Genomic DNA, 22262 nt, shown 5'->3' with positions numbered 1-22262 from the left:
CACACTGGGCTCTCTGCTGTCAGCATGGAGCCTGCTTTGGATCCTTTATCTCCCACTCAGCTTATTCTCTCTCTCTCTCAAAATAAATAAAAACTTAAAAAGACTGCCAACAAATATAAATTACGAGTTTTCTTAGTAAGAAATAGACAACCAACCAAAAAGAAAACTGTGCAAAAAGATATGAATGGGTAATTCACATAAGAAGAAATGTATGGACAATAAACATATAAAAACATGCATGATCTTACTAGCAGTTAGGGAAAATGCTCTTTAAAACTACAACAACCCCCATTTTACATTCAACACACTGGAAAAAATGTTTTTAATCAACTATTAGAAAGAATGAGGAAAAATAAGGTCTGCCTCAAGAAGTCTATAACAACATGGATAAATCCCAAATATAACCCTGAATTTAGAAAGTTTATAGATGACTAAGTCATGTTATGAAATATTAGTTCTTGGGATCATGGTTTAAAAATTCTGAAAAACATTGTAGAATATAAGGATACACTAAGGATACAAGAATACAAAGCCTTAGCTGTACTATTCTTTACATCTTTGAATGTATTTTCTCAATAATTTTAAATATACTTATAATTATTTTCATATATTGCTTATATAATTAAAGTAAAATGGGAAAATAAAAGTAATATCTGGCAATTATGTCAACTATTCAGAAGCTTATACCTAACTGATTTTTATAAATCACTTGATTATGAAAAAACTATATACAGTAAAAGGTATCAATAAAAACCAAGCTTTTTAAAACATCAGACTTGTGTTTTAAGTACATAGTTTTTATCTAAAGGTGAGAGTTAAATCTACAAAATAACACCAAGCCCAGGAATTACAATGCAGTAAAACTAAACAAATTCTCTCAAAAATTCCTTAGGAAGTAGTTTATGCATGTACAATTATGCCAAAATATCCTTTTAAATTTCAGAAATGACACCTCTAACCTGTGAAACATCTGGGATATGTTTTATTTAAATATTTGATGGCTAACAGCACTGAAATGAATTAGAAACCAAAAGACCCATCATATTCAACCTACTCTACCACCAGTGAACTGCATAAACTTTCCTGGACTAGTAACAAACTGAGCAACAAGGTTCTCATATGTTAAGCAGAGTCAAGATTGGCTGCCTCATTACTTCGGAGAGTCTTGTACGGAAAATACTTTGAAAGTTTTAAAGCACTACTGAAGTGCAAGTTATTGTCATATTAAGAAATTTTGAAAATCAAAATACAATACTTTCCTCCTCTAGAAAAGTTTCTACATTGATCTGCAGAACAACTGTATCCTAACTTTTATCAAAAACAACTTCCAAAACTGCAGTGAATCCAGAGTATGATGGGAAAAAAATTTCAACACTCTCCAAGTGTGGCTTCATTTTTGTTCTTAAAATAGAATGTTTCCCCTCAGAATATGTTAGACCCAGAGCCAAATACAAATGGAGACTTTATAGCACAATTTTTTTTGATACAGTAAATGTTATGACTGAATGATTTAGAAAGCATCAATTGCACAATGTGATAATGACTGTTCATGCAGGTAAAAAGTTGTAGCACCAGAGTAGTGCATTTTATAATAACCAAAGATAACAAAGAGATCAAATGTATAAAAGCACTATACAAGAATCACGCTAGCAGTAATAGAAAAACAATGGCCATTTACTATTGAACAAAAAGCTAAATATAATTAAATGTTAAGTGTTGTTCAGGTTTTATACAGCTTCACACAACTATAAAAACCATTTTATTGATTCCTGCAAGGAAAAAATAAATTGCTATCACTTACTGGAAATGTTAGCCCCAATCATTTTTTACCAATGGAAATAATAATGCAATTTTGTCAGTGCATCTTTCTTTGGAATTCAGTTATCACATCTTAACTAATAATAGTGGGATCTTCAAAAAGAGACTCTTATTTTATTTTTAATTTTTTTAATGTTTATTAATTTTTGAGAGAGAGCAAAGACGAATAGGGGGGAGACACAGAAACCGAAGCAGGCTCCAGGCTCCAAGCTATCAGCACAGAGCCCAATGCGGGGTTGGAACTCATGAGCCGTGATATCATGACATGAGCTAAAGTCAGAAGTTTAACCGACTGAGCCACCCAGGTACCCCCGACTCCGAAAACAGACTTTTAAACCCTAACCATGGGACGCCTGGGAGCTCAGTCGGTTAAGCAGCCAACTTCAGCTCAGGTCATGATCTTGTGGTTTGTGAGTCCAAGCCCGTCGGGCTTTAGGCTGACAGCTCAGAGCCTGGAGCCTAATTTGGATTCTGTGTCTTCCTCTCTCTGTGCCCCACCCTGCTCATGCTCTGTCTCAAAAATAAATAAACATAAAAAAAATTTGTTTTAAATACAAAATAAATAAATACCTAACCAAAATTACAATTGGGTTATTTGTTCTATAGAATTAGCCTTGTAAAATTTACCTAAAATTGATAAAAAAACAAATAAATAAATAAATAAATGTTCAACATGGCAGTCATTCCAGTATTGGTATGAAATCCTAATTTTCATTCACCAAGCTATTCAGTGAGTACTTACCAACTTTGCCAAAGTAAATGCTGTCATAAGACCATACACACAAAGGTAAAATGCTAAATTCCCAGACTGAGGAGGCCAAGCCAAGTATAAATAGATATGACCACTTAAAACAAACAATTTGGTGAAATCTAGTAAAAGTTCTAGATAAATAAACTTTTCTACCAGGCAACTGATTCACACATGCTTAGACACACATATACATATGTTTACCAATTTATATATGTAATATGGGATATTTAGTACACATACACACTCACATATAATATACCCTACAGCAGCTATTTTATATGGCAGGTCACAACTCATTAATTTAATCTCCGTAAGTATATTTAGAAGAGAAGGAAAAAGGATTTACATGCATCACACAAAGGGTAAATTTAGTTTGTTAACCTTTTTTAAAAAAATCAGTAACATACAATATGAATACAGACACATGTACAAAGAAAAATCAAGTCATGCTGTAAAATGTTTCTCAGGGTCATGGTTGAATATGGCTGAAAAACACTGCAAAGAAACTAATACATGTTTATGTAAGAAGCTTGTATCACAAAATTTATAGCTGCATGGTTTCTAAAATAACTGGAAATAACTTAAATGTTCACTAGTATGATTATTTCACCATACAATTTGACAAAGAATAACCTGCACGTATCGACATGGATAAATCTTAATTATAACATGGAGTATCATTTTTAGCATAAGGTGATATACAGAGCAATATCTCCAAGTAAGGAGACAAAATCTGCTGGAAGGCACGCAGGTCTCACATAGGCGGCAAAGCTTGATCTGAAATTTAAAGGCTGACTAGTAGGCAGTAGGCACAGAATATACCAAGACACATTCTTGGCATAGGTTAAAAAAAAAAAGTGAGGTACGGTAGAAGACTTTGGTATGTATGACTGAGAGGGTGGTGTATTAAAAGTGTTTGGGGACAGCTTCAGGAGATGATAGCAGGAGGCCTTATACGGCAGGCTCAATGGTTTACCCTGACTCCCGTGGAGAAGGTTCCTAATAGCACTTTCAAGTCCACCATGGCACTCCCACTCACATACTATGATTATACATGCCCTGTCCTGCCTTCATGCTTTTATATTTGTTGCTGCTTCTGCCCCATATGTTTTCTCCTTAGGTCTTCACATGCCTGGATCACTTTGTTGTATAGGCCTCAGTTCACACACTACCTGCTTACAGAGGACTATCATGACTGATCTACCTAGAGTTGCCTCCCCTATTCTCCATCATTTATAATACTTCCAGCAAGTTGTTCTGAAGTTTATACAATAATCTAAGATAAACAGATAAATACAAATAGGTAATTAGCTGGAAGATTTAATTCTTTTAGCAGCTGTATCTCAAACTAAGTTACAGAAAGACAAAGTCAGTTCTAGATCAGGATCTTTCAGACTCTAATGTGCATACACAACCCTAGGGATATTGTGAAAATGCAGATTCTAATTCTGTAGCCCTGGAGTGGCATCTGAGATCCTGTATTCCTAAGAAACAACCGATGATGTCCATGCTGCCATACACAAAGCACAATTAGAATAGCAAGATTCTAGAATATACTTGACAAAGTCTTTAACTCAAACATTCAGCATATTTCTTTATGTTTTCACTATTCCTACTGAGTATATGACTCAAATTGTGAAAAATTATTTTAAATTGTGAAATTTTCTTTTAGTAATCAACTCTGCTGAGAAAAAAAATCCAAGGTTTATTTAGGATTCAAATCTGGGTTATTCTGAGTTATCCATATCACTGTCTCACTAAAAGCAACAAAAATAAGCAAGCATCAACTAAATTAATATTACTTATCTCATAATCACAGATCTTACTTATCTCATAATCACTTATCTCATAATCACATCATCCAATAACAAAAGAGGTTATTTGGCCTCACTAATATTAGCACCTTAAGTCATATCCATATTCAGTGAATATACTGAATAAACTTGTCATGCAGCTTTCGTACCATTTGAGAAATAAGATGAAACTGCATTCTCGTCTGAGAAGGAACTTCTCTTAAGTTTCTGATTACCATGACAGACTAGCAAAAAGAAAAACTACTTTGATTTTTTTTTATGAATAGAAAATAAAACAAGATAAGGAACAGAGAATATAACATTAACTGCTAAATGTAATTTCTTTTTAAGACTAGTTCTTCTATAAAGCCTTCTCCAATTCCCCCAAAATGTTTTTAACATTTATCACAATGATTTACAGTTAATTGTTTTAGCTATCTTTTCTGAGAAACCATTGGTCTTTGGATGCTCTGGATGCAGCACAACATCTAGTATAAAGTGTAGGCAGCCTCCAGCTTACAAATGAGAGCTAAGACCTTGAGCCACCTAAGTCACTGCTGCCAAAATTGCTAGAAGGTTCTTTTAAAGGGAAACCACTACCATACTGAATATGTAAGACATCATTCACCATTATTTCCAGATACACTGTCTGATGAAATCCTAATAAACGTGAGGTAGGTAATATTACCACACCAATTTCAGAAGTGAGAAATTTAGGGTTTTAAATGCTAGAAAGGGGGAGAGAAAGAGCCAACACTATACCGTGGGCATATCTCAATATGCAACTACTGAAACTTTGCATCTCATACTATAATTCCAACTTTCCAAACCAAATTCCCTTACACTGGCTGATTGCTTTCACTTTATTGTGTCAACTTTTTGAAATGCCAAGTCACTTACTATTGAGGCCAATAATATAGATCTAAAGATGCAAATTATCATTTCAACTCTCCAGAAGTATCAATGCTTCTCACATGATTCTTTCTTTCCCCATCATACCCAAGATTTGGGGCAGTAGAACTGGATTTGGTTTGATCTGTTGAAGAAGAAAATTGCAAAGGATAGATCATTTTGATCAAGGGGGAAGGAGGGGAAGGGGAGGGCAAAAATCAACTGAGTAATAAAGAGTATTTTCTTAACACAGCATCACAGTAGTAGGTGCCTAGGAAAAAGAAAGGGACACACAATAAAAGGATCCTAAAGATAGGGTGCCTGTGTGGCTCAGTTGGTTAAGCGCCTGACTCTTGATCTTGGCTTAGGTCATGCTCTCACAGTTTGTGAGTTCGAGCCCTGGGCTGGGCTCTGCACTGAAAAGGCAGAGCCTGCTTGGGATTCTGTCTCTCCCTCTCTCCTCTCCTCCCCCACTCGCTCTCTCTCTGTATCTCTCTCTCAAAATAAATAAATAAACTGAAAAAAAAAGGAGTGGCGCCGGGGTGGCTCAGAGGGTTAAGCATCTGACTCTTGATTTCAGCTCAGATTATGATCTCAAGGTTCCTGAGTTTGAGCCCCGTAGTGTGAGATTCTCTCTCCCCCTCTCTGCCCCTCCCCTGCTCGCTTACGCTCTCTCAAAGTAAATAAAACTTTACAAAATAAAAAAAAAGATCCTAAAGACAACAGTCTGCATCAAAATATTATCCACAATCAAACATGAAACAAAGGAAGAAGCCTTTTCTCTTTTGCTATCACAAACTTCTTTACCCAAAAGTTCTGATTAGCCTTTCATTGCTCATGGTCAGCTATGTTATAGATTAGGTTCACTTGTTGATCAGCAAGAACACCAAGTAACAACCCATGAAAACATGTTTTCTACACTGTAAACAAGTGAACTACAACTTGCAAAAGAACATGTACATGTGTGTTGGAGGGAAGGAATCACTGCAAATAAGCATGAAGAGGATCTTTTGGGAATGACAGTATGTTCTAAAACTTTATTATGGGGATTGATAGTTGCAAAACTCTGTTAAAATATTAAAAATCATTAAATTAGACACTTAAAATAAGTGAATTTTATAGTATGCAAATTATATCTCCATAAGGCTGTTTAAAAAAAAAAAAAACAACCCACGTAAGGGAGCCTGGGTGACTCAGTCAGTGGGTGTTTCTCTTTGGCTCAGGTAATGATCTCACAGCTCTTGAGTTCGAGCCCCACGACAGGCTCTTTGCTGACAGGTCAGAAACTGGAGCCTGTTTTGGTTTCTGTGTCTCCCTCTTTGCCACTCCACCACGTGTGCTCACGCTCTCTATCTCTCAAAAATAAACATTAAACAAACAAAAAAAAACCTGTACATCTTTTTAAATGTAGCCATGAACATCACACATGATTTTTATTGCTTTTCCCTTACTTTACCAGAAAAAAAGAATGGCGGCCAGTAGTGGAACCAGTAGTTGAAGTTAATGATCTCAGGATATAGAGCCCCGACAGATACACAGAAATGTCAGGCAAGAAGGAAATAAAATGTTCTTTTAAATATTCCTTTTTTTTTTTAAATCTGAAAGTAACATATATTGGTATGACATAGTCACCTATGGTTGATCTACCTCAAATACACGTTTTTCTATAAAGTAGCATCAGTAATGCTGATACTGACATGTAGGGATGACATTTGATAATCACAGTTCCTAAGTGACTTTACAAGCTTCAAAGAATCACTACAATGCTGATTAGAAGAATCATGCTGTTATAATTAATCATTTCCTGGAGGCTGGAATATGAAGCATTAATAGAGGCCAAGCAATTGTGATTACTAAAAACTGAGCTTAAAGAAATTTCCTATCTTAAAAAAACAAAACAAAACCAAAAACAAAACAAAAACCTCAAGCAAAAAAGCCGTATAAGTGCAAAGATCACCTACAACAATGTAAGTAATTAATTTCTTCTACAATTCGTCTGAAACAAGATTGACATTAAATGGTAAGAAAATAATTTTTTTTATTTTAAAAAATCAACTTTTAACACACTACAGTCCTCTCTTAAGTATCTTATTTGCTAAGAACCTTATGTACAACCAAATCAATAACCAAATAGAATATAAAACCTTTAAAAGAAAAGTTCTAGAACAAAGAAATTTTAAAACCTCTCTATTCAGAAAGAACATTAAAGTTATAACATTTAATTCCCTCAGAAATGTTTTGTCTTCCTTTTTTAACTCTGTAACACTCAGAATATCAGTATACATATTTAACCAACAAATATTTACTGAATGCTTACTATTTCAAGGCACCATTTAATACTATTCAATACTCTGACAATTCAGTGATAAAGCAGATAAACTCTTGCCCTCATGGAGCTTATAATCCGACAGAAAGCTGTACAGAAACATATAAAAGTAACAGTATGCCAACGGCAGTGAATATTATGGAGAAAAATAAAGGAAAAATGGAGAGATGGAAGGGAAAGGTAATTGTTATTTGGTCAGGAAAAGCTGTACTTCACCAGATATCTGAAGAAGATAGTGGAATACACCATACAGCTATCTGGGCAAGAGGAATTAAGGCAACAGGAACAATAAACACAAAGGACCTGAGGAAGTGTATACGCCTTAAGGCATACCTTAAGAAATGTTTAAGACATGTTTAAGAATTACCAGTGAGGGATGGTGCCTGGGTGGCTCAGTCGGTTAAGTGTCCAACTTCGGCTCACCAACTTCGACTAATGTCCTGATCTCACGCTTTGTAAGTTTGAGTCCCACCTAGGGCTCTGTGCTGACAGCTCAGAGCCCGGAGCCTGCTTCGGATTCTGTGTCTCCTCCTCTCTCTGCCCCGCCCATGCTCATGCTCTCTCTCTCTGTCAATAATAAATAAACTTAAAAAAAAAAAGAAAAAAGAATTACCAATGAGGGGTGCCTAGGTGGTTCAGTCCGTTAAGTGTTGACTTCGGCTCAGGTCATGATCTCACCGTTTGGTGTGTTCAAACCCCTCATCAAACTCTGCTGACAGCTCAGAGCCTGGATGGAGTCTGTTTCAGATTCAATGTCTCCCTCTCTCTCTCTCCACCCTACCCCTGCTCACACTCTGTCTCTCTCTCAAAAATAAATATTTAAAAAATTACAAAAAAAAAAAAAGAATTACCAATGAAGTTTTGTTTGTTTTTTAACGGTCTATAAAGAGCTACTTTTACATCTCTACATCAACTATAGTAATAAAACATTTCCTATGAAATATCTGTAAATGCCTGTTGCTCAAACTATTTGTAGTCCCTAAGAATAAACCATCATAATCACAATCACTACATATACAGACTTCCACCATTTTAATTCAGTGCCCAGCACATACTTAGTTAAGTATAAAACAAAGACAAGAGAGAAACAGATAAAGCTAAATAAGAAAAATAATGCTAAGATTCCTCCAAAGAATGTTTGGGGCATGCGCTGCTATTCTACCAGGCATGGGAAGAGGTTATAGGGCAACAACATAAAGTAATCTACCCCCAATCTCTACAAAATTCAAACTCTAATTGCAGGACACAGAGAAGACAACTATACTCAGACTTATGTCCATTAATTATCTTAAGAAAGCAGACTGTGTTGGGGCGCCTGGGTGACTCAGTCGGTTAAGTGTCCGACCTCAGCTCAGGTCATGAACTCACAGTTCATGGGTTCGAGCCCTGCATTGGGCTCTGTGCTGACAGCTAGCTCAGAGCCTGGAGGCTGCTTCACATTCTGTATCTCCCTCTCTCTCTGACTCTCCCCTGCTCACGCTGTCTCTCTCTCTCTCTCTCTCAGAAATAAATTTAAAAAAAAAACATTTAAAAAAAAAAAAAAAGAAAGCAGACTGTGTTTACAAAGGCTCTGACATCAATCTAAAAGTCTGGTTATTTTCCTAACACTGTGTTTCATTCATATTTGTTGAATCTGACAAATCAAAAAGTTATCCCTCACATTACTGGGACAATTGGTGAAATTAGAGTAAAATCTATAGATTAGGTAATAGTATCAAGATAATTTCCCATTTTGGTAACTACTTTTGTTATATAAGAAAGTCCTTGTTTTTAGAAGATAAACACTGATGTATTTAGGAGTACAGAAGCATATCTCAAAGAGTCCAGGAAAAAAATTAAAGTATACATACAGGAAAAAGAAAACAAATGTGGTAAACTGTTAACATTTGAAGAGTGGAAAAAATGGTGGGGGAGAGTACTGCATAAATAGTTTCCTTCATTTTATATGCTTTTATTTGTAGACGTGAATAATAAATGAGCACAGTAGAATGCTTGTGCATGATCCATCATTTCACAGACAACTATAATAAAAATAAAGAAAAAAATTATCCCTGTATTTACACTTCTTTAAATGTCAGTTCTTCACCTGAAAATGAAAATACCACCATCTTCCATATTCAGATGACTACTATGAACCACAAATGACAAAATCCATATGAAAGCACTCTAAATTTACAAATCATTTTTGTAAGACTAGCATGGCTTTTTCTCTGCATCCCACACTTTTCCTTGCTAATTTCATCTACTACTATTAAAAGGCCAAAATCTACACTTCCTATTTCACTGATTACATGATATGAAATAATAGTTTTCGAGGAGAAATAACACACTAAAGGTACACAGTGATTATGAAACTTCTCAATATCAGAAACACAAAGAAGTATTTTTTATAATAGAGAAAATGTGGTATATCTATTCTCTAAGCAATAGATTTTTTTAAATTTATTTTAATGTTTATTCATTTTGAGAGACATGGAGTGTGAGTGGGGAAGGAGCAGAGCGAGAAACACAGACAGGCTCCGAGCTGTCAGCACAGAGCCCAATGCAGCGCTCAAACTCACAAACTCGTGAGATTGTCACGTGAGCTGACTTTGGATGCCCAACGACTAAGCCACCCAGGCACTCCACTAAGCATCAGATTCTTAATAACCAACTTGGACACCATAGCGTCACCAATTAAACATGTCCACGATGGAATTCACCTCTCCACTTAGCTCTTCCCTCTTCCCCTCCTTTTCACATAGCTCTTCCTGATTTCCTCCAACTCAGCTGGTAATAACACTACCCAGTTAATGACTTAAGGGGAGAAATAAGAAGTCATTCTTAACTCCTCTTTCTTGCATCATCCATAACCATTCAATCAAGCAAACACCCTAATCATTTTATTTAAAAATTTTTTTTCAAATCCACAACTGTAATCTCATTCCAGCTGGATCTCTGCCCCAATTCAAGATCTCATCAGCTAGAGTCCTAGACTACTACAATGTTCTCTGAAATAACCTCCTGGATACAAATACTGCTTTTTAGATTTATAACCCATCAGATCAAGTTTAATTCCCCTAAGCATCACTTACAAGGCCCTTCATGGTCAGTTTCACCTACTTCCCTAGCCCAACTTCTAGAAATGCTGAAATTTTTTTTTTAAGCTTTCTCCTAACCACTTAAGAATTATTACATTTTGGATTTTGTCACCTTGTTTTAAGTTGTCCGTTTCTTTCTAAAGTTTCTAGTTCTAAAGTTTTTAACAGTACAATTTTTTTTGCAAATCTCAGAAAGAGATTTCCATATATATTCCACACATATTCCGTAGCCAAGACAAAAAGGAAATTTTCTAGCTCTGAGCCTTGTGAGAAAAATGGATCATAGTTATCAGGAAACAAGATTAGTCTAGACTTGCAGGCAAAAAGTGAATGAGGCAAAGGGAATCAACTTACACTCAAGAATTTCCTTATACGTTAATACTGAAGTAAGGCTATATGCCTAGCCTTTTACTGTTGAAAAAGAAAGTCTTAAAGTTGAAATGGGAGAAGACTTTATATATTTACCCTAGTACCAATGACCAAGAAAAAAAATCTTCTACAAAGAAAGACCTGGTTTTGAAACACCAATTAGACATTTATGACTACATAACTATAGAACGATAGTCTATAAATATCAGTTTCCACAACTACAAAATAGGGTGAGTTCATCTACCTCTTAGGGTCCCTCAAAATTAAAGGGGATGAAGTATACAAGTACTTAGCACAAAGAGAACTGTATATATGAATTCCTGTCCCCTTCACTGACAAGGCCAGCCTGTCACTCCATAAACATTTCAAGTAATAAAATTCTCCCAATTTGGGACCTACCCCAATCATGTGCAACTATCTATTATAAAATTCTCTCTGACACTGATATGAAAATGCCATGAGTTTAAAGGAGGAAAAGATCATGATGAGCTGAAGTAGTTGGGAGGTAGCTTCATTCAAAGGCAGTTTCATGAATGAAGTATAACTTGGAAGTGGGCCTGGAAATATAGATGAGATTTGGATGAGTAGAAAAGACTTAGAAAGTTAATTGCTCATTCACTCATTCACTGATTTACTGCCATCAAAAATGTGCTGAATGCTTACTATGTGCCAAGAACTTTCTAGGTGCTAGGGATCGAGCTGGGAACTAAAATAGATTAAAGTCCCTTCCTTCAAGAACTATATATCCCAGTGGAACAAGACAGAGGGAGAAGCAAGTTATAAAATGTATAAGATGTCAGATTTTAAGATAAAGCAATAGAGGAAAAAATTAAGTAGGTAAGGAGGATCGGAAGTGCTTAGAAAAAAGAATGGATACTATTTTAAGTACGGTGGTGAGGGAAGACAACACTGATAAAGTGGCATTTAAACAGAGCCTTAAGCACTTTCTATAGGAGAAAGTGGGCAACAGACTGTGCATCCCCACCTCACCAGGAAACTACTAAAGTTCCTGTAGAAGTAGAATTTCATAAGAACATAATGGATAGAGAAGAGAAAACCTATGGTGGCTGTGAAGGCCCTGATGCCATGTATGTAAAATTGATAATCTTTGGATGGCCATGAATTTATTGTCGAAAGAGAACATGTACTAACATCTGAAACAATAAAAGCTATACTGAGTGGCCCAGGTCAGTTTGCAGAGAACAAAAGTAATTAAGACAATTTTAGATGGATCCTTTCACGTGCTATCAAAAGTATGCATGTATTTTTTACAAGATTCACTACACTGACAACTCCATGGAGATTCCAAAATGCACAAGTGAAATTTTACTAGAACTGCTAATGGCTGCGAACTTCCCAAATTGTTAAATAAATTATAATTAATTAATACATATATAGATAGGTAAGTAAATAAATAAAGCCCTAAGGCAAGGAGCCAGTTAGAAAACAGCAAAGTTTTCTTTGTGTAAGTGCAAAAACCTGATGACAAAAACCAAGCACACATGTAGAGGTGGGAGCTCACTGTATCTGTGATCAATAGTACCGGACAGAAAACAAGGGAGGATGGCATAAGTGAAAATACAGCCTGAAGACACTGCAGAGACCTGACTTCTAAATTTGATTTTATGCTATTGGCAAGAAGATCGTTGAACAGCCCAGTGAAATGAATGAAATCACACAGAAAACCATATAATCAATAATCAAACTTATTCAGAGTTTGTGCTTTGTGCTTTTTGCTACTTTTATACAAAAAGTAATTTGGGGGCACCCAGGTGGCTCAGTCAGTTACGCATCTGACTCGATTTCAGCTCAGGTCCTGATCTCAGAGTTAGTGAGAGCAAGCCCGGGGTAAGCCTATGCACTGACAGTGTGGAAGCTGCTTGAGATATTCTCTCTCTCTCTCTCTCTCTGTCCCTAACCTCCTTGCACACTCTCTTTCTCCCTCTCAAAATAAATAAATAAAATTTTTTTAAAAAGTAACTTGTGAGGCATCTGGGTGACTCAGTTAAGTGTCTGACTCTTGGTTTCAGCTAAGGTCACGATCTCTTAGTTTGTGAGTTGGAGCCCCACATTGGGCTCCATACTGATAGTGCAGAGCCTACTTGGGATTCTTTCTCTCCCTCTTTCTCTTCCCCTTCCCTGTACAAATGCTTTCTCTCTCTCAAAAATTTAAAAAAAAAAAAAAAAACTTTAAAAAGAAAGAAGAAACTTGTTTTTTTCTTCACTTTCTTTAGATGATGGTTCAATTAATAACAATTTTCAGCTTGAAGTAGAAAAAATAATTTAAATAACTAGTGACTATATACAGAACTGTGACTAGTGACCATATACAGAACTGTTACTTTAAAAAAGCTTTTGATATGGTAAAAGCAGAAACTGTTGGCTAAAATGATATTCTGAATTAGCTACAAGAGTTCAACTACATTCTTTCAAGTTCACAAATAATAGAGATAACTAAATAAGCCCATTTAGTATCTTTTGGGCGGGGGGTTGGTTTCTTTAGTTTTTTAAGGCTCCACGCCCAGCACGGAGCCCAATGCAGGGCTTGAACCCTGAGATCAAGACCTGAGCTAAAATCAAAAGTCAGACACTTAATGGACTGAGCCACCCAGGCACCCCATTATCTTTGATATCAGTAATAAAACAATAAAACATTAATATATCAATATTTTTAACAAATAGCACTGTGGAATATATTACCCCTGTTTGCATGTTTAGCATAAAGAATAAATGTAAATATTAAGCCAAATTCTTTATCACTTTGAGAAAAGAAGGCTATAATTAACAGATGTTTTCAACAATAGAAAATAGAATGAGATGATCTATGAAACATGAGATATATACTAATATGAAGAGTATCATCAAATGTTTTAATTTTCTTTTAATTTGTTATAAAAATGTTTCCAAATTATTTGAAAACCATAAACCCCAAAGAACCCTAAAGACAATAAACATGAAAATCATCCAAGGTACATCAAAACAAATGCTTAAAACTACAGAACAGAAACATCTTAAAAGCAACTGGGGGGAAGAAACGCATGATGTACAAAGGAACAAATATAGTGATGACAATTTTCTCATCAGAAACAATGCTAGCTAGAAGACCATGAAACAGTATCTTAAAAGTACTGAAAGTAAAATACTGTCCTCTGAGAACTGTTTACCTAAAATATCTTTCAAAAGCAAAGGTGACTTAAAGAGGACAGAAATCAATGAAACAGAAAATAGGGAAACAAAAAAGGTCAATGAAAATAGAAGGTGATTCCTTGAGATTATGAAAACTGATTATAATTATTGTTTAATTAATCAATTATATAAAACTGATTTAACCCAAATGATTAGGGAAAAGAGATAAAACACAAATGACCAGTAATAGGAATGAGAAAAGTGGCACCACTACAGATTCTACAGATATTAGAAAGAGAAAAGGAAATATTATAAACTTTATGCTAATAAATTTACCAACTCTCTGAAAGATCCAAATGATCTCCTTGCACAAGAAAAAGATAACATGATTAACCCACTATCTATTTAAAAAAATTGAATCCATAGTTAAAAATCTTCCAGCAAAATTTCTAGGCCCAGATGGTTTCACTAGGGAAATCTACCAACCAACTAAGGAATGATACAAATTCTACACAAAGGCTTCAGGAAACTGGAGGGATAAAAAGGTAGGAGGTAATTCCTAATTCATTCTATGAGGCCAACATAACCCTGATATCAAAACCAGACAAGGAAATCATCAGAAATGAAACTTACAGATCACTTAATAAAGTTTTAACAAATCAAATCCAGGAATATATGAAAAGGATAATAATTCATGACCAAATGTGGTTTGTCCCGGGAATGCAGGTTAGTTTAACATTCAATCAAAATCAAATGTAATTCCCTATACTAAAGAACAACAACAAGAACAACAAAACTAGGACCTCAATAGATACAGATAAAGTATTGAAAATATTCAACATCCATTTCTGATATTTAAAAGTCTCAGCAACTAGGGGACGCCTGGGTGGCTCAGTCGGTTAAGTGTCTGACTTGGCTCAGGTCATGATCTCACAGTTTGTGGGTTCGAGCCCCACGTCTGGCTCTGTGCTAACAGCTAGCTCAGAGCCTGGAGCCTGTTTCAGATTCTGTATCTCCTGCTCACGCTGCCTCTCTCTCTTTCTCTCAGAAATAAATAAAACATTAAAAAAAAGTCTCAGCAACTAGAAATAGAGTTCAAGTCAACAAAAGAAAATCTGTGAAAAACCTCTGGCCAACACATATTTAAGGGTGAAAGTGTGCATGCTTTCTCCTTGAACATCACGAACAAGACAAGCAAGTCAATCCACTGTCACCACTCCTATTTTGCTAAAGGATGGAGCTAGTGAAATAAGGTAGGAAAAAGATAAGTAAAGGCATCCAAACTGGAAAGGAAGTAACAATTGTCTTTATTTGAGGATGACAAATCAGCTATGTAGGAGATCTAAATCTATTTTTTAAAAAGGTACTAAAACAAATATAAGAGGTTAGCAAGAATACAAGATAAATATGCAAAAACCTACTGTATTTCTATATTACAACAATAATCAAAAATTGAAATGTTGAAAAATCCATTTACAATAACATTTAAAAATAAAAGCTACTTAAAAATAAACCTGACAAGAGGCACCTGGGTGGCTCAGTTAGTTATGCGTCCAACTTCGGCTCAGGTCATGATCTCACAGCTGGTGAATTCGAGCTCTGCACTGGGTTCTGTGCTGACAGCTCAGAGCTTTGAGCCTATTCAGATTCTGTGTTTCTGTCTCTCTCTGGTCTTCCCCGACTCTTGAGGTCTCTGTCTCTCTCAAAATAAATACACTTAAAAAAACATTTTTAGGTGTATTTAAAAAAAAAACTCAACAGGTAAAAAAAAACTCTATTAGAAAATGAAAAACATAGATATTTCACTGAAGAGAACATACAGATGACAAAATAAGCACACAAGAAGATGTTCGGAAAGCATGAGCTCTTAGGGAAATGCAAATCAAAACTAGTATCACTATCATTACACCTCCAAGGATGGCTAAAGTAAAAAACAGTGACAACACCAAATGCTGGAAAAGATGTGAAAACAATGGACCACTCATACACTGCTGGTGGGAAAGGAAAATAATACAGCCATTCTGGAAAAGCTTTGCAGGTTTTTTTTTATGTTTCTAAGAATGCCATTACCATATAACCTGATGTGGAAAACAAAAGCAAAAGAAAAAAAAATTTCTTTACAACTTACAGCCCATTGACAAGTCCTTGACACAGGCAGAGTGACCTTCCTCTAAGAACTCAACTACCTAGATGTTAATACTTTGCTAAAGGCAATCTTAGCTTAACATTATCCTGACCTCCAGGATCCTGTAAGTCTCCTTTAACATATAAAAATTCCAGGGCACCTGGGTAGCTCAGTTGATTAAGCATCCAACTCTCAACATTGGTTCAGGTTGTGATCTCATGGTCATGGGATGGAGACCCACACTGGGCGGCCTCCATGCTGACCATGGAACCTACTTAGAATTCTCTCTTCCTCTATCTCTCTCAAAATAAATAAATAAACATAAAAAATACTTTATTAAAAACATACATGTATTTCCTCTATATATCTCCTATATGTTTCCTATATATATTTCCTTTATTAAAAATATATATGTAGATGTATACATATATATAGTATATGTGTGTATATGTGTATACATATATATACACATATGTGTGTATGTGTATACGTAAGTATATATGTATATATGTATGTATGTGTGTGTGTATATATATACACATATACATATATTTCCTTTAGAATCTTCCTTTACCTGTACCTCCCAAGATATACGTTAGCAATCATCCTCCAAGCATATGGTCCACTGACATACATCTGAAGGGTCTCATGACTGAGGTATTAAGCAGTAACAAATTACCTTTTCCTAACAACAGCTAGCCCTCTCAAGGTCCTGGAAATCTTGCTTCCAAAATTCCTTAGAGATTTATGCTATTCCTACCACCTCCCAACTTGAAAGTATATAATCAATTGCTCCTCACAATCCCACAATCCACAGTCCCAATCCCAATCCCAGAAAATCAATCCCCATCCCAGAAAAACTTGTACACAAAGGTATAGCTTTACTCATAACAGTCAAAAACTAGAAACAGCTCAGAGGTCCTTCAGCAGGTGAATGGTTAAACAAACTATGGTGCATACATATACATACCATAAAATTCTATGTATTAATAAAAAGGAAAGAACTATTAATATATGCAACAACTTGGATGAATTTCCAAAGAATAACACTAATAAAGCCAATCCTAAAATCATCATATAATTCCACTTATATAACACAGTTGAAATGACAAAATTTCAGAAGTGGGAAACAGATAAATGCTTGCCAGAGGTTAGGGATGGGAGGAGGGGGTCAGATGGGAGGAAGGGGTGTGTGGTTACAAAAGGGCAATGCGGAAGATACTAGTGGTGATGGAACTGTACTGTATCTTGACCATGGTGGCAGATATATGAACCGACACATGATAAAACTACAAAACTAAATACACACACATATATATACAAATTCACACACACAAGTACAAACAAAATTGCTGAAATCACAGTAAAACTGTGATGTTACTGATTAGCAATATGCTAATTGTAATACTGCACTATAGTTTTGCACTATAGATGTTATCATTACAGGAAGCTGGTAAAATGTCTTTTAAATCAACCTACATACATTAAACTATGATTCACACCATCATAATGTTATATCCAGATCGCAGTATCCTCACCGACCAGAGACCACCAGGGAGACCGAGTCACGCATGCAAAGGCAAAGGGCTTTATTACGGGCTTAAGCTCGGGCTCACAGACTTCACCAGCGTATGGGTCCGTGCTGAGAGCCTCGAACAAGGACAGAGTAGGGTTTTTATGGGGTTTGTGACAGGGGAGTTACAGAAGTGGTGACACGGGAACAGTGATCCAATCATAATTATACAACATCATTGACAGCGGGTTTGACCACACACATTGTCTAGAGTATTCGTTACTTTTGGCGGGATCCAATTACAACGTTTAGAGTACCTTTAAATTCAACCAATCACAGAGCGAGCCTAGGGTCTTATTCGGCCACTAAACTTTAACGTTGGGTAACAGGGTCCTATCTATAGTTCCTATCACCAGACCTCTCCCTTAACAATGTGGAGGGTGGTCGCTGGCCTTTCTTGATTGGGTGTTGCAAGGGTGGTTACTCCTGCCTAGGGCAATGTGTAACTACCTGATAGTTTCCGGGAAGCCAAACTCAGGCCTTCTAGTTTAGAGGGGAAACTTAAAGCCTGTCATGGAGTCAGTTTGGTTTAGACGTTTAGACTTGTGGCCTTACAATAAAGTCTCAGTTTTTCTACATATGCTCTAATTTTTAATCTTGCTTCCACCCACACCAAAGAGAGAAAGAGGCTATTACCTCAATTAATAACAGAGAAAATATGACCATTATTTTTTTACTTTAATCTGCCATTATTTTTTTTACCAAACACTAGAAATGTTCAATGCTCTTCACTGAGAAAATTGTACTGTAATCATTTGGCAATTAATATGTATATAAGGTACAATAAATTACACGGCTCAAAAAATCTTAATAAAGTAAAATCCTACTAAATTGATTCCCGTATTTAATCAGGGCTCTTTATGGATTACTGTGTTTATCTGAAAAAGGTACATGGCAAGGAAAGAAATTCACTGCAAATGTAAGAACAACTACTTTATTAAAATAATAATCCTAGTTATTTAAAATTTAAACATTAGAATAGCACTGTTGATAGAACTTTCTGTGATATGGAAATATTCTTTGCATTATCCAATATGGTGGCTACTAGACAAGGTGGCTATTAAGCCTTTATACATGGTTAGTAGGAATAAGGAAGTGAAACTGAACTTCAGTTAAATAGATAAATATGGCTATTGACTACCATATTAGACAGAACAGGTCTAGAACTTACAAAAAAACTCAAAAAAGAATACAAAAACCAACAATGTAAAAATAATCATTAGTATATTGGGTCTGTATTTCTCACCCACAACACTACTGGCCTTTTATGAAGAATAATTCATTATACAGGACTGTCCTAAAGAAAATACATTTCTTTCAAATGATAAATATATTTTTTCCAAATGTAATCTTATGGCCACTCTTGATATTATGGAGTATTGCTTCATTCTAATAAATTACTGAAGCTATTAAGAGCAATAATGCATTTTCACCAGCAGAGGGCATACATACATATATATGTAATAAACACACTTTACACCAATTTCAAACGTTCCAGAGGTACAACAACACTGAATCAGAAGACATTAGTACATTAACTTACACAAAAGAAATTGTACTTCTTGGAAGTAAGAGAGAAAATTTGCTAAAAATAAACATTTTTCAAAAAGAAACAGAAAGGTCACTTCAGAAACAAGTTTTTGTGAATTTTATCAGTTGATCCAAGAGTTAACTATAATCCTTCAAACAAAACAAAATAACCCTGACAAAATGTCAGTCAATTCTTATTTGCAAGGCCATTTACATATATATTAACAATATTCCTTAGGCCAAAAAATAAATTCTAAAGAATTCTCCTCACAGAATATAAAAGTTGTCAAAATCCCATGAAAAAACAAAGCGTTTGTTTCAAAAGTAAACTAAATTCCAAAAACAAAAGAAACAATGAAATTTGGCAAAGGTGCTGATGTAGTTTGAAGTAGTGGGGTTTGCAGTCACCAGCTAAGAATTCTTGAGACTTCATTGGTGCAAAAAGGTGGTTTTATCAAACAATGGGGACAGGACCCGTTGGCAGAAACAGCTTCACTGGGGTTGTGAAGTGACAGATTATGTAAGATTTTCTATCCTATGGAGAGGTTGCTGATGTTAGGGTTCCAGGAAATTGGATCTGCAGGTTTCTGGAAATTGCTTTCTTCTTTTAAACCATTAAAACAGTTGTAAACTGATGGAAACTCTGTCCTGTATGACTGTGATCTCTAACCATTTCATTTTCCCTTTCCTTTGTTCTTGGACATCCAGGAGTCCCTGAGGAATGTTACACAAATCCCACCTGGGGGAGTGGTGGGTTAGCTTATGCTTTGCCCTCAGGTTGCCTTTTGCTTCCTCATCAATGCTTAAAAAAAAGGGGAAAAAAAGGCAAATGTTTGCCTGAGAAAAACTTGAGAAACGGTGCCAACATACTGAAGATTCACTTTCCTCGACTCTCACTGTACAGAGGGTGGAAAACAAACTCTGAAGCTGTTTCATAGCACACAATTTCATAAAGTGTTTAGAAAACAGTTTTAATGTCTACCAAAATTAAATGCTTTTTTAGGAACAAACAAAATATCCAGAAACGAAAAAAAAAGAGAGAAGAGAGGAGAGAGAGAGAGAACTTTTCTAGCCCCTTTTACATCCCTATTACCATTAATTTTTCCTTTCTCCCTATTACATACCTCCTTCTGAAAGCCCCCTTTTCCTGAAGCTTCTCTGTTCTGGTTTTCCTTGCAGTCTTTCAGGTCACTATTGAGTTCTTTCAATGATTCTACTTCTGACTGCTGCCTCCCCCGTCTTAGTTACTGACTCTGATCTGTAAGTGTCTAATCCATGTATTGCTTTGATAAACACTTTCAGGCAAATGATCCCAAAACAATACTCACTCCTTTGTCTATCTGCTCTCCTAAATTTCTGCCTGATACCTATACCTGCTTCTAGGAACGTGAAAAGCATATGCACTAAGTATATGAACAAAGCTGCTTCCAACTTCTTCCTACCTAGAATAACTTAGCCACTCTTCTTTTCAAGAACTACCTTTTTTGTTAAAAGCCTTCCCCAATTACTGCTCTTGGTGATTTTTACTTTCTCTGAACCTCTGTAACACTTAATGTCTGCACTACTTCCTTCACACAGGTATCCAGACTTTATATACATATATAGTATAAATACACATTACAAATGTATTTATATATATAATATTTGTGTGTATGGCCTGCCTTTCTCCTCAAAGTAAAGACTCCTAAGTGGCAGAGCAGGGCTGGGCCTCTGTTGTATGCCTCTAATGTCTACTCTAGTGGACCAGCCCATAAAGGGGTAAAAGAAAAAAAAGATAACTACCTTCTTTTCCTGAACCTTCCATGAAGAACTCTTTATGCTCAGAATCTGCTCAATTACATTATTTACCAAGCAAAATATAATTCACAAATGCTTCCTGTAAAGTAAGAAAATGACTAAATGACTATAACTGTTAAAAAAAAAAAAAAAAAACCCTGATATAATTATCACACCCTTATCATTTATCAACCCTTATTTTGTGCCAGACATTACTTTGTTAACTCTCATAATCTTGTGACAACAGGTAGGGCCATTTTACATACAGTGACACTGAAGCTTAGAAAGTTTAAAATACCACACTCCCATTCACTACAAGGAACGAAGGAGAGAAGGGAGAAAGAGAAGAGAGGGAGGGAGATAATGAAAAAAATGAAATCACAGAGGCAGCAATGGGAGAGCTGAGATTTTAACCCAAAGCATTCAGCCTTCAAAGCCCATGCTTTTAGCTACTGAAGTAGTGTCCTCCCATGGATAACAGCAGAGCAAGCAATCTGCCAACCCACAGTCAACTAGAGGAAGAATACTGTAGAGGAAGTTATTATATAGTATATAGTTTTGTTTTATCTTAAAACTTTTGAAGAAGGAATATGTACATAGTTCAAAATATCAAAAGGACACTGAAAAACTTCAAAATCTACAAAAACTACAAAAACAAAAAAGCACTCCCCTGCCATTTTTCAAATGTTGATTTGCTGTGACATAGAAATTAAATGGTGGGAATAATTTAAGGATTCACTAGTCATTAGAATGATACAAAATAAAAGGAGAAAATGAAATGAAGCTTAATTTTAAGAACAATCCTTGTTTCACCTGACTGTCCTAAAATTTAAGCCTTGTCAAACCTGTTTCTTATTCAGGTGATACTGCATCATTAAAATATTCAAAAGTTTGAGCAAGCATATTACAGCTTTCCTTTATTTTGTTCACTTTCACAAATATTCTAGTGCTTTGTATTTGCAAATTTTCCCTCTAAAGCACAAAGATATCCAATATTTACAGAAATCCCTCTTTTTAAAGCTTATTCTCAGCACCATTTAGACATTTATTTCATAAGTTAATATTTGCTTTTAGATAACACTGCAGACACCAACAAACAGCATT

The 22262-nt window shown here is 35.5% G+C and overlaps 1 protein-coding gene and 1 pseudogene across 2 annotated transcripts in view; one reads left to right on the top strand and one right to left on the bottom strand.

The window, feature by feature from the left end:
* Positions 1-22262, bottom strand: part of SMAP1 (small ArfGAP 1) — a 181663-nt gene that overhangs the window by 136837 nt on the left and 22564 nt on the right. The window lies entirely within an intron of this gene.
* LOC120240933 lies at positions 12052-12396 on the top strand (annotated as a pseudogene).

Source organism: Hyaena hyaena, unplaced genomic scaffold (assembly GCF_003009895.1).
Source record: "Hyaena hyaena isolate Hyena2069 unplaced genomic scaffold, ASM300989v1 scaffold_271, whole genome shotgun sequence".
NCBI lineage: Eukaryota > Metazoa > Chordata > Mammalia > Carnivora > Hyaenidae > Hyaena > Hyaena hyaena.
Note: the sequence above shows the minus strand (reverse complement) of the source record. Positions and strands in the feature narration are given on the sequence as shown.